Genomic DNA, 16,159 nt, shown 5'->3' on the forward strand with positions numbered 1-16,159 from the left:
ACCAAAACCCTTGTTATTCTTAACCCTCACCGGAGTTTTTTTTGTTTTCTTTTGGTTTTTTTTTGGAGACGGAGTCTAGCTCTGTCGCCCAGGCTGGAGTGCAGTGGCGCAATCTCGGCTCACTGCAACCTCCACCTCCCGGGTTCACGCCATTCTCCTGCCTCAGCCTCCCGAGTCGCTGGGACTACAGGCGCCCGCCACCACGCCCGGCTAATTTTTTTTTCTATTTTTAGTAGAGATGGGGATTCACCGTGTTAGCCAGGATGGTCTAGATCTCCTGACCTGATCCGCCCACCTCGCCTCCCAAAGTGCTGGGATTACAGGCATGAGCCACCGCACCCGGCCCTCACCCGCATTATTACAGTTGTGTGTTTTATTTCTACATCTCACCTTTTCCTCACTCTTTTTCCTTTCCATTATTCTCTTCTCATCTTCTATATACTTATTTTCCTTCCATTTTAATTTTCCATCACAAATTTCAAAACACTAAACAAAGTTAAAGCAATTAAGAGTAGATAAGCTGGATACACATGAGGGCTCATTAGCTTTAGCCACAAACATAATTACTTTCAATTTGGAGAGTCTCTAAAACCACTACATGGCAGCATTTATTAGCGCCTGTTTCCTTGCAAAACAGCCCAAGCTGTGTTACTGGGTACCAATACTGGAAGTACTGTTTCTAAGTATATAAGGCATTTTATTAAGGATTTGGACAAATTTAGTCCAAACCTTAATCAGTATACATTAAGGTACAGTGGAAAGAGCATGATTTAGAGTCCAGGCTCTGGTGACTACCAGCTGAGTTCATTCACTCAACATCTGAGCATCTAATACATACCAGGCACTGGGAAAGATACAAAGACTAACGTAAAAATCATATAAATGGTTACAATATATATTGATAAGTTCTACAAGAAAAGCATGTAAAAAGTTTATAGAAGCACAAAATATTTTAATGAAAGTTAGATTAGAGGGCCTTTCAACTCCAAAATTCTATTACTCTAAATCCTTTTAAGCCGTTTAATTAGAAGAGAATACCCACAGATTATAATTTTCTATCAAATGATGCTGCCTAAGCACTTCAATTTTGAAATACAAGTAACAGCTAACATTAAGCACCTAGTATGTGCCAAGGAATACGAGCTTTCCATACACTGTCTGACTTAACAGTCACTCACAAAAATCCCAGGCAGGAAGTAATAATCTCACCATTTTAGAGATAAGGAAACAAAAGCTCAGAAAGACTAAAATAATTTACCAAAGTCTCACACATACTGAGGAAAAGGGAGATGTGAATCCAGATCTTCCGATTGCAAAGCCTATTCTCTTTCCACTAAACTACTTGTCTCATTTTCTTCCACTACATAAAAACAAAATTTCCGGAGATCACCTACTTAAGAGCACCCAAGAAAAACCCTAAGATAGTCAAGTACAAAGTGATGACTTTTTTAAACTACAGTACCTAAACCTTTTTAAACTAGAGTACCTGCCGTATACACCCTCCAAAGCAAAATGCAAAAAAAGATTACAAAACAAATACAACCAATATACAATAAATATGTGACCATAAACACATTATGAAAACTAGTTAATAAAAACGAATAAGATTTTGTGATTTCTTCCAACTGTTATATTTACCCTTTCTTGGTTCCAAGACAAATAAATCCCCAAGGAAGGAATGGCCCAGCATATTTTAATGTATAACATGCTGGGACGCCCTGTAATTATTTAGAAGTACATATTACAGAATATGGAGTACAAAATAAAATATAAAATGCTGTCAAACTTTTTTAAAAGACAGCAACATAAGTCCACTAAGTCTCGAATGTCTAATCATTAACAAAATTTAAAGCTATTTGAATGTCATTTACATGTTTGTTTTTTTCCGAAAACTTCCTTAAATTCACCTTTTTTTGGTCAATCCTTTTCTCCAGGTTATCAATTTTTAATTGTAAATCTGAACCAGCAAGCACAACATCCCTGAAAAAATAATCCTTTACAACAAATGAGGGGAAAAAGCAGAAAATGTTTTGTGCACAATTCCAGAGCACAAAAAGTACTTGAACATAAATCGCTGGATCCTGGTGACAAGTTTTTCATCGGGACTCCTTTAGACTACTACAATTTCTGGTCCTGGCCCCAAACTTCGCCTAAGGGCAAATTTTAAGATTAAGAAAAATTAGCTTCAGGTAGCCTTCACTGTCTAGCTCAATGATTTTGTAATACTGAAGTATCCCTCATTAACAATTACCTCAAACAACAAAAGATCTATTTCAAACGTTCTCAAGGATTCCAGTCTGTGATATATATACATTCCCCCTTCCTTTAAGAGAACGAGGCCCAAGCTAAGAATCACACAAAAACAACTCACTAACGTTCTGTTTTCACAATTCCTCTGAGAAATTTGGAAATACTGTTAGGTATCACAACCATTTATGAGTCCTCAGTCTCCCACAGAGGTGGTATTTTCTTTGGTTTCATACCTGCACTACGCAGCACAGAACACCAGCCCGCAAAAGCCGCTGGATCCTAACATTCCCTCCTTCATCCCGACACCCCCTCCCCAACCCCAACCACAAACACGCTCTTCTCTCCACGCTTCTTGCACAATGTCGCTGGTCAGAGGGCTCGGCTCAAACTCCACCGCCTCTTCGGGCCCGATGGGAACGCTTCCTCCCTGCTCGGCGTTCCCTCACCACCGCTTCCTCGGCTGTCAGGCCCAGCGCAGCCTCGGCAGGCCCGGCGCCGCTGGGGAAGGGGCCGCCTCGGCCTCGCCAAAGGGCTCTTCACGATCCTCGGCCCAGTGCAACGGCGTCAGGCAGCTCTTCTCGAGGCAGGGTCCTACACGAGTACCCGGACGGGCCCTCCCGGGTAGCGAAGTGAATAAACGACGGAGCAGGGTAGCACAGCACAGCTTCCCTTCCCATCCCGGGGGTCCCCCAACCTCCTCCCGCCCCCGCCGTCTGCCCGCCGCCATTTTGTGCGGAGCCGCTGCGACACAGATACAATAGTCGGCCCGGATCTCACAGGAAGGGCTCAGGACCCCCACGATACCGGCCTCCGCCTTCCAACCCCCTACTCCCCACAGGGCAGCGGTCCTACCTATGCCTACCCGACTAACAGCTGGATCCCATTCGCGCCCCACACAGTTTAGCACTCAGCCTCCAGTCTCGACGCCGAATAAGCTACCGCCTCCAAAGAGCTGCACGCATGCGCGCCTCCCAGCTCCTGCGAGCCCTCGTAGGCTCCCGGCGCCTGCGTACCGCTGGCACCGCGCTCGCCCGAAGCCCGAGAAGAGCCGGGCGGAGCGGGCTCCCGGAAGGGGGCGCTCCCGCGTGGTGGCGGCCAAGGCGCCTGCGGCAAAAAAAAAAAAAAAAACTCCAGCGCCGTCTTCACTCTTTTGCTGGTTCTGTGCCTGTTCTCTCCAAACTGCTCATCCTTTTAAGACCTATATTGTCTCACCTCCTTCATGAAGTCTTCCCTGATCATTTGTGCCTTCAATAATAACATTATATGGCCAGGCGCGGTGGTTCACGCCTGTAATCCCAGCACTTTGGGAGACCGAGGTGGGTGGATCATCTGAGGTCAGGAGTTCGAGACCAGCCTGGCCAACAGGGTGAAACCCCGTTACTAAAAACACAAAAAATAGCCGGTGGCGCGCGCCTGTAGTCCCAGCTACTAGGGGGTGCTGAGGCAGGTGAATTGCTTGAACCCGGGAGGCGGAGGTTGCAGTGAGGGAAGATTGCACCACTGCACTCCAGCCTGGGCAACAGAGTGAGACTCCATCTCAAATAATAATAATAACATTATATTATAACAGGTTATATTCGCGCCTAGCACGTTAATATAATGCTTTGTATGGTCAAGATTTTGTCTGCTTTTATCCTGTCACCTTGCACCTTTTGATCCCTATGGCAATGATGTGTGTCATAGCTACTCAAAACTGTAAATTAGAATTCAACCAAAGCTTATTCAGCTAAAACTTTAACACTCTGAAAATCCTTTTGTCATTTCACAATAAAAAGCCCTATCTGTGTGGTAGATATTTGTAATCCCCATTTTACCCATGGAAAACCTTGGGATGACAGACGTTAAAGAACTGTGTTATGCAATGTTTTATCTTCTCAAGGTGGCTATACTATACCAATATGAAAACCCAGTCATTGTTCAAAATCTGGTAAAGCTACAAGCCCTGCTGTATGCATACCACACAAATCACACCACCCACCCTGAGTCTCACACATCGGTTTTACCTAGCACTCAAGCAAATGCATTTCTTTTATTCACATTAAAACAAGCATTTGAAAGACTAAAAAGAAAAGTCGTTTTAAAAAGATATCTTATCGGATTTTCATTTCAAACCAAAAATCCTGCTAGGGACAACAAATCAAAAACAACAAAGAAAAAGCCAACAAGCTCCCCCTAAACACCAAATAACCCATGTTAACATTTGATAAGTTTCCTTCCATACATTTCTTTATATTCATACAAACACATTATTTACATGTAACAGGAAATGTTTTCTTTTTTCACACATTAGCTATTTGCTTTTCTGATTACTGACATTTCTCCAAGTAAACCATATAATCCTTTTTTAAATAATTGTATAATATTCATAGTATAGCTGCCTCAGCAATTATTCAGCCTGTTGTTGAACACTGAAGTTGTTTCCAGTCTTTTTGCTACTGCAAACACTGCTGTATACAAAGACTTACCAAATTATGCTTTAATTTCTAAAGGCTAGAATCATCGTAGTGGGAATGCTAGATTAAATGTATATGTGTGTACATACATTTAATTTTAATAGGTGTTGTAGGAAAACTACCCAAAAAGTTTCTACAAAGTGTCACTTCCACTAAATATGTAAGAAAATAGGCAGGGCAAGGTGGCTCATGCCTGTAATCCCAGCACTTTGGGAGGCTGAGGCAGGTGAATCACAAGGTTAGGAGTTCAAGACCAGCCTGACCAACATGGTGAAACCCAATCTCTACTAAAAATGCAAAAATTAGCTGGCTGTGGTGGTGCACGCCTGTAATCCCAGCTACTCGGGAGGCTGAGGCAAGAGAATCACTTGAACCCAGGAGGCAGAGGTTGCAGTGAGCCGAGATCACGCCACTGCACTCCAGCCTGGGTGACAGAGTCAGACTCTGTCTCAAAAAAAAAAAAAAAAGAAAAGAACCATTTCCCTACAAACTCACTTCTTTCTCAAACCTGAAATACTTTAAATATCATTGGACTTATCTGTTCTTTAAAGTTTGAAATAATTCACCTTTGAAATATCTTGTTTGGTGCTATTTCTGAGAGTTGTTCTTCTCTAATTTTCTCTTGATACTTTATGATATTTAGTTGGATAAGAATTTCTCTCTCTTCCACAATGAATTTGGTAATTTATATTTTGCTTGAAAAGCATCCATTTCATCTAGATTTTCAAACATTTCCCTAGAGTTAGGCAAAGTAACTTATGAAATTTCTTTCATTTCCTTTATGTGGGCCCCTTATATGGCTTTATTTATTTGCACAGCACTTATCACCTTCCAATATACCAATAATTTATTTATTTGTTTCTTCTCCATCTTCCTCCACTAGAAATGTAAGCTCCCTGAGGTCAGGGATATTTGTCTGTTTTCTTCACTGCTTTATTTCCAATACAGAGAATGATAGTTGGTACGCAGTAGAAAATCAGCAAATATTTCTTGAAAGAATGAATGACTCTGATGGTGTGTATGTGTGTGTGCGTGTGTGTGTGTGTGTCACTGTCAAGCATCTTTTCATATCTACTAGCCAGGTGTATTTCTTTCTTTTTTTTTTAAGTCTCCATTTAACTGTTTTATCTGCTGTTAATAAATTGGCAACACAAAGGGGCCGAGGGTGAACTCCCAGTCAGGCTCCCGTGCCCAGGCTTTGGCAGGAGCCATGTGTATTTCTTCATTTTAAAAAACTCCTTTTCATATTCTTTGTGCATATTTCTAGTGAAGTGATTGTCTCTTATCAGGAGGTAGCTCTCACTATATATATTTGTCAAATATGTGGCAATTAGTTTCTCCTCACTGAAATTTTGTTTCTATCTTTTGCTATTATAAACTAAATGTTCATGAAATCAAATCTGTCAATCTTTTCATTTATGACTTCTGAGTCTTCTTTTCATCCCACTCCCTTGAAGCATACACACCCAGAAATTACAAAACTCTCCTGAGTTATCTAAACTTCACAGTTCACAATTGTTCACTTTTGTTTACAACCTCACAATTTTATTTTTTACATTTAGATGTTTAATCAATCTAACATAATTTTTATGGTATGAGGTAGATCTAGCTTCATTTTCTTCCAAATGAATAAAGGCAATCATGAAGGTTCCAGCTGTTAAGTAAACCATCCTTTTTCACATAATTGAAATATATCTTCCCCTTAAAAGGCAAATAACAAAAACTATTTCGTTCCCATGTATAAAAATGGATTTATGGCTCTTCTAGTCTGGTTTAACGATCTATCTGTCTACCTCTGAGTCGGGGCCATTTCATTAACTGAGCCAGTAAATATGTATTGTTTATGTTTTTATTTTCTGTATATTATGATGTTTGACATCTTATTAACCTTTCTGGCTGGGGAGAAATTGCCACTCCTGGGGCTAGCCAATTCTTAGAGAAGGCAAAGTTCAGCCAGGAGTTTGACTTTGATATGCAAACTACCAATTCAGAGCCATCCTCCTCTATCTGGCAGGTATACCCCAGGAGGCAATATTCCTCTGCCTTAGTCATCCCAGGGTCAGGTACCAGGCAACCACAGACCACTCCTATAACTTAGAGCCTGTGGAAATGTTTCAAACTAGCCAGTCCTGAGCTGTTTACCCTGCTCTGTCTTCCCTTTCCCTGAGAAACTCCAATAAAGGCCTTGGCCTGGGCTCCTCTTCCTGCCACTCGTTCCTGCCCCTTCTGCCTCCTGACAGACTTGGGTGTTTCCTCATGTGGCCCTGTATGGCAGAGCATGCCTCCTGCTTTTAGGACCTGGGAGCATAGTAAACTTTGTTTCCCTGAGCTTCTCCTGGAACTCCTCTTGTGGCCGCACCTGACTGACCCTTACATAAAAGAACGCAGAACAAAATATTACTTGAGGGTGCACTCTGTGCCTGGAACTATTCTAGCCATCAAGGAGTGAGTAGCAAACCAAAAGGCAACACTCACTCCTGCCCTCATGGCACGTACAGCCTTGATCAAGGAGACAGACAATTAACAAGTACATTTATAGTATGTCAGATGGTGACAAACGCTATGGAGGAAAACAAAGCAAGATCAGGACACATAACAGGCTGCAATTTGAAATGAGATGGTCAAGAAAGGCATCACTAAGAAGGCAACATTTGAACAGAAATCTGACAAGCGTGTGAATAAGCAGTGTAGAATCTAGGAGGAAGAGTATTCCAGGAAGAGTGAAAGTAAAATATAAAAGCTCTGAGGTGAATGCCAGCTTGCTGTACTTGAGAAAGCAGAAAGGCCAAAGAGGCCACAACAGCATAATTAAGAGGGGACATGGGAGATGAGGTGGAGGGGAGCTGGAAACACGTGCTGGATTAGTGTGCTAGGGCTGCCGTAACAAATCACCACAAGTTGGGTGGCTTAGACAACAGAAATTAATTCTCTCCATTCTGGAGGCTTCAAGTCCACAGTTACGGTATCAACAGGTTTGGTTTCTCTTGACATCTCTCTCCTTGGCTTGCAGTTGGCTGCCTTCCCACCGTGTCCTCACATGGTCTTTTCTCTATACACATGCATCTTCCTCTTCTTATAAGAACACTAATCATATTGGATTAGGGCCCCACCCTTATGACCTCATTTAATGATAATCACCTCTTTAAAAGTCCAATCTCCAAATACAGCCACATTCTGAGGTGTGTGGGGAGTTAGGACTTCAACACATAAATTTGGGGAGGACAAAATTCTGTCCATAACATAGGCCATTTTGAAGGCTTTGGTTTTTTGCTGTGAATGAAACAGGAAGGTTTTGAGCAAAGGAGTAACATAATTTGACTTACATTACATTGAATGTTTACTCTCTGTCACTGTTCTAAGAACTAGAAGATATAACAGTTATCAAATACCTGCCTTCATAGAATTTACATTTTAGTGAAGGAAATAATAAACAAATACATAATGTGGTAATGTAAAATTTTAAAAAATACTGCAGTTAGGGGGAAAATGATGAGGCAGGGGCTGGGGAATGCTTTAGATAGAGTAGTCAGGGAAATCTCAGATAAGGTGACATCTGAGCAGAGATATAAAGGAAGACAGGGAAAAGACATGTAGATATCTGGAAGAAGAGTTTCCAAACCAGAAGAAACATCAAGTGCCAAAGCCCCGAGGCAAAATGTATTTCAGGACTAACAAGAAGGCCAGCTCAGAGGAAGAATGAAGAGGAAGGATGAGATGAGGATGAAGAACTATCAAGGAACCAGACCACACAAAGTCTTACAGGCCATTTAAGACAATGCATAACACTGAATAAAAAACTGAATTAGAGATCCCAAGAGTTATCCTTCTAGCTCCTTCGCTGATACTAACTTCACTGGATTTCAGATTTCTTACATGTAAAATGCGGGAAGAAAGGGTACTAAATTAGCTTTTCCATAAGATGTGAGTCTGGAAATCTATAAACTGAAAAATGCTCACCAATTTATGGCATTCCTAAGAAAATTTCTTTTTTATTTTTGGAGACAGAGTCTGACTCTGTCACCCAGGCTGGATTACAGTGGCACAATCACTGCTCACTGCAACCTCCAACCTCCCAGGTTCAAGCAATTCTTGTACCTCAGCCTCCTAAGTGGCTGGTATTACAGGCATGAGCCACCATGCCTGGCTAATTTTTGTATTTTTAGTAGAGACAGGGTTTTGCCATGTTGGCCAGGTTGGTCTCAAACTCCTGACCTCAGGTGATCCGCCCACCTGGGCCTCCCAAAGTGCTCGGATTACAGGTGTGAGCCACCGCACCTGGCCAGAAAAATATTTTTTATCTTAGAGTCTACTATATCCAAGCTTTTATGCCTTGTAGTCATGTGGATTATTTCAATAAATCCTCATTCCTATCTAAAAATGTCAATATTCTTGACAAGGAAAAAAAATCTATCCTACTGCACATCATCTTCTTCCACAATTCCCCACCTTCTTCCCTCACCCACTCTGTTGTCTGATTGGCCAGACAACAAGCATTGAGCAGCTCTATCCAGAGCTCAGCTTCTGCCTGCTCAGCACAGTCACAGCTCAATGCCTGATTAGAAAACAGAACAGTCATCACAAACTTTGTCAACATAAATGGGGCTCTGTCTCAATGACATAGAGAATCTCATCACCATTTCAGCTCAAGTGCAAGTATCCTAATAAATAGGATCTGGGGGCAACTATGGCCTTTTTGTATTTAGAAACTAAATCTAAGAATTGGGATAGATAAAGGGCCATGATGAAAAGTATGAGAAATCCCAGAGTCATTTCCTGTCCTGAAAAAGGACAAAAATATCAAGAAAACTTGATTCTAACTGATCCTTAAATTTTGGAGACTATAAGGTGCAACCAGACATAAGACATGGAGACGTTCAGAAACTCAAGAAAACAAGCAGTTATTTTTCTGAGTTTTAATCAAAGATAATGCAATGGCAAACAGAAATCAGTTTGTCTCTTCTTGTTAAGGTAGTTTTAAAATATGTTCATAAATTTCTTTAATACACTTCACTTCAAGAGGTGGAGCCTAATTCCCTTTCCCTTGAATGTAAGTCAGACTTAGTAAATTCTTTTTAACGAAGATAATGTGGTGGAAGTGATGCTACGTGACTTCCAAGGCTACACCATAAAAAGGAGAGCTTCTGCCTGACAGTTCTTAGCTCCTGGATTACTTACCCTCAGGAAAGCCAGCTGCCATGTTGTGAGAACATCCAAATAAACTGTTAAACAGAAGCCCATAAGGCGTGCCAGGTGCAGTGGCTCATGATTGTAATCCCAGTACTTTGGTAAGCCTGTGTGCAGGGATTGCCTGAGCCTAGGAGTTCAAGACCAGCCTAGGCAACATAGCAAGACCCCATCTTTACAAAACATTATTTAAAAAATTAGCCAGTCATGGTGGCTTATCTGTAGTCCCAGCTACTTGGGAGGCTGAGGAAGGAGGATCACTTGAACCCAGGAGTTCCAGGCTGCAGTGAGCAATGATCACACCACTGCACTCCAGTCTGGGTGAAAGAGCAAGGCCCTGCCCCTTAAAAAAAAAAGGAAAAAGAAAGAAAATTGCCAGCCATTTCAGTGAGCCACTTTGGAGACAGAACCTCCAGCCTCAATTAAGCTTTCAGTTGACTATAGCTTAGGTAGATATACTCAAAGCAATTTCTTGAGAGACACTGAGCAACAACTGCCTGACTAAGTTACCTCTGAATTCCTGACTCAGATGATGATAAAAAACGTATATTGTTGTTTTAAACCATTAAGTTTTTGGGTAATCTTTAATACAGCAGTACATAACTAATATACTTGTTATATGAAGACTATGAAATCAACTCATTAAAACCATGACTCAAAATCATTATACATCAATCAGTGGAAAACAAGCTGGGATTTAGAAACAATACAATTTTGACTTGAGTCCAACTTAAGCAATATTAATAATTAGTTTCCTCAAGCATAAAATAATAATCCTTTACCTGCAGGATCATCATCTTATGAACCTCTTACCCTGATAGCACTGTGTACACAGTCTACACACTAGCTACAAAAGCAATTCCAGATATGGAAAATCATGGCGGACAGGAGGTAGGACGAGACTGCAGCTCCTACTTGGAGGGACAGAACAGCGTATAGAGGCTCACATCATGAACTTTTGCTCCAGAATGACTGCAAGAATACATTAGGAAAGCCAAGAGAATCCACAGACCCTCTGAAGGAAGTGGATTGCTCCTGCAGGACCCAAGAGACACCTCCCCAAATCCTGTGAGTGCTCAAACTGTGGAAGTGGGAAAGGGAGATCATCTGCCCCCAAACACACACCCCCACTGGGGAACCTGAAGGTCTGGATTATGGGAGAAGATTCTGACCTTACCTGGAGCCGAGTCTATTTAGAGAGCCAAATGAAATACAGGGGTAGAGGAAGCAGCAGGAAAAGCCCTATAGGCTCACTGGGTCCCCCAGCAAGTCATTTCTGCCTCGCCTCACAGGGGTCCTTGAGGAGGGCTGCCAGAGGCACGGGGAAAAGGCCACAGGGAAAAGGAAACCTCCAGCTGAACTTTGTAACAAATTGAACCAATCAAGAAGTCTTCTGGCCAGAACACAGGCTAGGACATGAATCCAGTGTGCAGACTCCACAGGCGGGGGAAGAAGGAAAGCCCTACTTACTTCTGCAGCTGGGAGGCAGGTAGCCTGGGGCAAGTTCTCAGGCCTGCTCGCCCACTGCCTGGAAACAGACTCAGTGCTGTTGTCGGGAACACAGTGGGAGTGAGACTGGCCCTTTGGGTTGTGAGGGAGCTGGATGAGGCCTGTGACTGCTGCCTTTCCCCCGACTTCCCTGACAACCTGCATGACACAGGAGAGGCAGCCATAATCCTCCTAGGAACATAACTCCATTGACCTGGGAACCTCACCCCCATCCCCACAGCAGCAGCATGCTGCAAGACTTGCCCAAGTAGAGTCTGAGCTCAGACACACCTAGCCCTTTCCCCACCTAACTGTCATTCCCTACCTACCCTGGTAACTAAAGACAAAGGGCATATACTCTTGGGAGTTTTAGGGTCCCTCCCACCACCTGTTCCTCCCCATACTACCACAGCTGATGCTCTCTTGAAAGTACCACCTCCCAGCAGGAGGCCAACCAGCACAAAAATAGTGTACTATTCAACCGAAGCTAAGGACCCTCACAAAGTCCATTTCAACCCTGCTACTTCCACCAGAGCAGGTGCCAGTATCCATGGCTGAGAGACCCACAGACAGTTCACATCACAGGACTCTGTGCAGAAAACCCCCAGTACCAGCAGGGAGCCTGGAAGACTTGCTGGGTGACTAGATCCAGAAGAGATATAACAATCACTACAGCTCAGCTCTCAGGAAGCCACATCCCTAGGAAAAGGGATCCCAAGGAAAAGGAGAGTACTACATCAAGGAAACACTCATGGGACAAAAGAATCTGAACAACAGCCTTGAGCCCTAGACCTTCCCTGACAAGACCCTACCCAAATGAGAAGGAACCAGAAAACCAACTCTGGTAATATGATAAAACAAGGTTCTTTAACACCTCCCAAAAATTACACTAGATCACCAGCAATGGAACCAAACCAAGAAGAAATCCATGAGCTACCTGAAAAGCATTTAGAAGGTTAGTTATTAAGCTAATCAGAGAGGCACCAGAGAAAGGCAAAGGCCAATGTAAGGAAATTTTTTAAAATGATACAAGAAGTGAAGGGCGAAATATTCAATGAAATAGGAAGCATAAATAAAAAACAATTAAAACTTCAGGAAACAATGGACGCACTTATAGAAATGTAAAATGCTCTGGTAAGTCTCAGCAACACAATCGAACAAGCAGAAGAAAGAACTTCGGAGCTCGAAGACAAGGTTTTTGAATTGACCCAATCAACAAAAAGAAAAAAGAGTAAGAAAATATGAACAAAGCCTCCAAGAAGTCTGAGATTATGTTAAATGACCAAACCTAAGAGTAATCAGCATTCTTGAAAAAGAAGAGAAATCTAAAAGTTTGGAAAACATATTTGGGGGAATAATTGAGGAAAACTTCCCTGGTCTTGCTAGAGAACTAGATATCCAAATACAAGAAACTCAAAGAACACCTGGGAAATTCATCACAAAAAGATCATCACCCAGGCACATTGTCATCAGGTTATATAAAGTTAAGACAAAGGAAAGAATCTTAAGAACTGTGAGGCAAAAACACCAGGTAACCTATAAAGGAAAACCTATCAGATTAACAGCACATTTCTCAGCAGAAACCCTACAACCTAGAAGTGATTGGGGCCCTGTCTTCAGCCTCCTCAAACAAAACAATTATCAGCCAATAGGCCAGGCATGATGGCTCACGCCTGTAATCCCAGCACTTTGGGAGGCCTAGGTGGGCAGATCACAAGGTTAGGAGTTTGAGACCAGCCTGGCCAACATGGTGAAACCCCGTTTCTACTAAAAATACAAAAATTAGCTGGTCATGGTGGCACATGTCTGTGATCCCAGCTACTCAGGAGGCTGATGCAGGAGAATTGCTTGAACCCGGGAGGCAGAGGTTGCAGTGAGCTGACATCACAGCATTGCATTCCAGCCTGAGCAGCAGAGTGAGACTCCATCTCGAAAAAAAAAAAAAATTATCAGCCAAGAATTTTGTACCCAGCAAAACTAAGCTTCATAAGTGAAGGAAAGATAAAGTCTTTTTCACACAAACAAATGCTGAGACAATTCACAACTACCAAACCAGCACTACAAGAACTGCTAAAAGGAGCTCTAAATCTTGAAACAAATCCTGGAAACACATCAAAACAGAACCTCTTTATACCATAAATCTCACAGGACCTATAAAACAAACAAACAAAAAAACCCAAGGTCTACAGACAACAAATGAAACAATTAATGAACAGAATGGTACCTCACCTCACATGATACTAACGTTGCATGTAAATGGCCTAAATGCTCCACTTAAAAAATACAGAACTGCAGAACAGATAAGAATTTACCAACCAACTATCTGCTGCCTTCAAGAGACACACCAAAAGCAAGCAGGAGTAGATATTCTTGTATCAGATAAAACAAACTTTAAAGCAACAGCAGTTTAAAAAGACAAAGAGGAATATTATATAATGATAAAAGGCCTTGTCTAACAGGAAAATATCATAATCCTAAACATATGCACCTAACACTGGAGCTCCCAAATTTATAAAACAATTACTAATAGACCTAAGAAATGAGATAGACAGCAACACAATAATAGTGGGAGACTTCAGTACTCCACTGACAGCATTAGACACGTCATCAAGATAAAGTCAACAAAGAAACAATTTAAACTATACCCTGGAACAAATGAACTTAACAGATATACAGAACATTGTACCCAACAACTGCAGAATACACATTCTATTAAACAGCACATGGAACATTCTCCAAGATAGACCATATGACAAGCCACAAAATGGGCCTCAATAAATTCAAGAAAATTGAAATTATATCAAGCACTCTCTCAGACCACAGTGGAATAAAACTGGAAATCAACTCCAAGAAGAACCTTCAAAATCATGCAAATGCATGGAAATTAAATAACCTGCTCCTGAATGATCACTGGGTCAAAAATGAAATCAAGATGGAAATTTAAAAATTCTTTGAACTGAACAACAATACTGACACAACCTATTAAAACCTCTGGGATACAGCAAAGGTGGTGCTAAGAAAAAAGTTCATAGCCCTAAATGCCTACATCAAAAAGTCTGAAAGAGCACCAACAGAAAATATAAGGTCACATCTCAAGGAACTAAAGAAACAAGAACAAATTAAACCCAAACCCAGCAGAAGAAAGGAAATAACCAAGATCAGAGCAGAACTAAATGTAATTGAAACAAAAAAATACAAAAGATAAATGAAGCAAAAAGCTGGTTCTTTGAAAAGATAAACAAAATTGATAGACCATTAGCATGATTAACCAAAAAAAAAAAAAAAGAGAGAGAGAGAAAATCCAAATAAGCTCAGTTAGAAATGAAAACAGGAGATATCACAACTGACACCACAGAAACACAAAAGATCATTCAAGGCTACTATAAACACCTTTATGTGCATAAACTTGAAAACCTAGAGGAGATGAATACATTTCTGGAAAGATACAACCTTTCTAGCCTAAATCAGGAAGAATTAGATACTCTGAACAGACCAATAACAAGCAGCAAGACTGAAATGGTAATTAAAAAAATTACCAACAGAAAGTCCAGGACCAGAAGGATTCACAGCAGCATTCTACCAGACATTCAAAGAAGAATTGGTACCAATGCTATTGACACTATTCCACAAGATAGAGAAAGAGGGAACCCTCCCTAAATCATTCTATGAAGCCAGTATCACCCTAATACCAAAACCAGGAAAGGACATAACCAAAAAAGAAAACCACAGACCAATATCCCTGATGAACATAGATGCTAAAATTCTTCACAAAATACTAGCTAACTGAATCCAGCAACATATCAAAAAGATAATGCACCATGATCAAGTGGGTTTCATACCAGGAATGCAGGGATGGTTTAACATATGCAAGTCAATAAATATGATATATACCACATAAACAGAATCAAAAACGGAAATCACATAATCGTCTCAATAGATACAGAAAAAGCACTCGACAATATCCAGCATCCTTTCATGATTAAAACTCTCAGCAAAATCAGCATACAAGGGACATATCTCAATGTAATAAAAGCCATCTATGACAAACCCACAGCCAACATAATACGGAATGGGGAAAAGTTGAAAGCACTCCCTCCAAGAACTGGAACAAAACAAGGATGCCCACTCTCACCACTCCTCTTCAATATAGTACTGGAAGTCCTAGCCAGAGCAATTAGACAGGAGAAAGAAATAAAGGGCACCCAAATAAGGAAAGAGGAAGTCAAACTGTCACTGTTTGCTGATGATATGATTGTTTACCTAGAAAACCCTAGAGACTCCTCCAGAAAGCTCCTAGAACTGATAAAAGAAAGTTTTTCAACAAAGTTTCCAGACACAAAATTAATGTACGCAAATCAGTAGCCCTTCTATACACCAACAGCAACCGAGCTGAGAATCAAATCAAGAACTCAACCTCTTTTACAATAGCTGCAAAAAAAAAACAAAAAAAAAACAAAAACAAAAAAAAAAACACCTCAGGAATATACCTAACCAAGGAGTTGAAAGACCTCTACAAGGAAAACTACAAAACACTGCTGAAAGAAATCATAGATGACACAAACAAATGGAAACATAGCCCATCCTCATGAATGGGTAAAATCAATATTGTGAAAATGACCATACTGTCAAAAGCAATCTACAAATTAAATGCAATTCCCATTTAAAAACCACCATCATTCTTCACAGTATTAGAAAAAACAATCCTAAAATTTATATGGAACCAAAAAGGAGCCCACATAGCCAAAGCAAGACTAAGCAAAAAGAACAAATCTGGAGGCATCACA

At 41.1% G+C, this 16,159-nt stretch overlaps 1 protein-coding gene across 5 annotated transcripts in view; it reads right to left on the reverse strand.

The window, feature by feature from the left end:
• Nucleotides 1-16,159, reverse strand: part of ZNF638 (zinc finger protein 638) — a 155,474-nt gene that overhangs the window by 94,283 nt on the left and 45,032 nt on the right. For 2 of the 5 annotated variants that reach the window (XM_008960275.5, XM_055107804.2), the window contains exon 1: nucleotides 3,103-3,499. The exons of the other annotated variants lie outside the window; for them this stretch is intronic. The gene's annotated coding sequence lies outside the window, so the exon portion shown is untranslated. Of the gene's footprint in view, nucleotides 1-3,102; nucleotides 3,500-16,159 lie in introns of those variants that run through there. 5 annotated transcript variants of the gene reach the window in all.

Source organism: Pan paniscus, chromosome 12, assembly GCF_029289425.2.
Source record: "Pan paniscus chromosome 12, NHGRI_mPanPan1-v2.0_pri, whole genome shotgun sequence".
Classification (NCBI taxonomy): domain Eukaryota; kingdom Metazoa; phylum Chordata; class Mammalia; order Primates; family Hominidae; genus Pan; species Pan paniscus.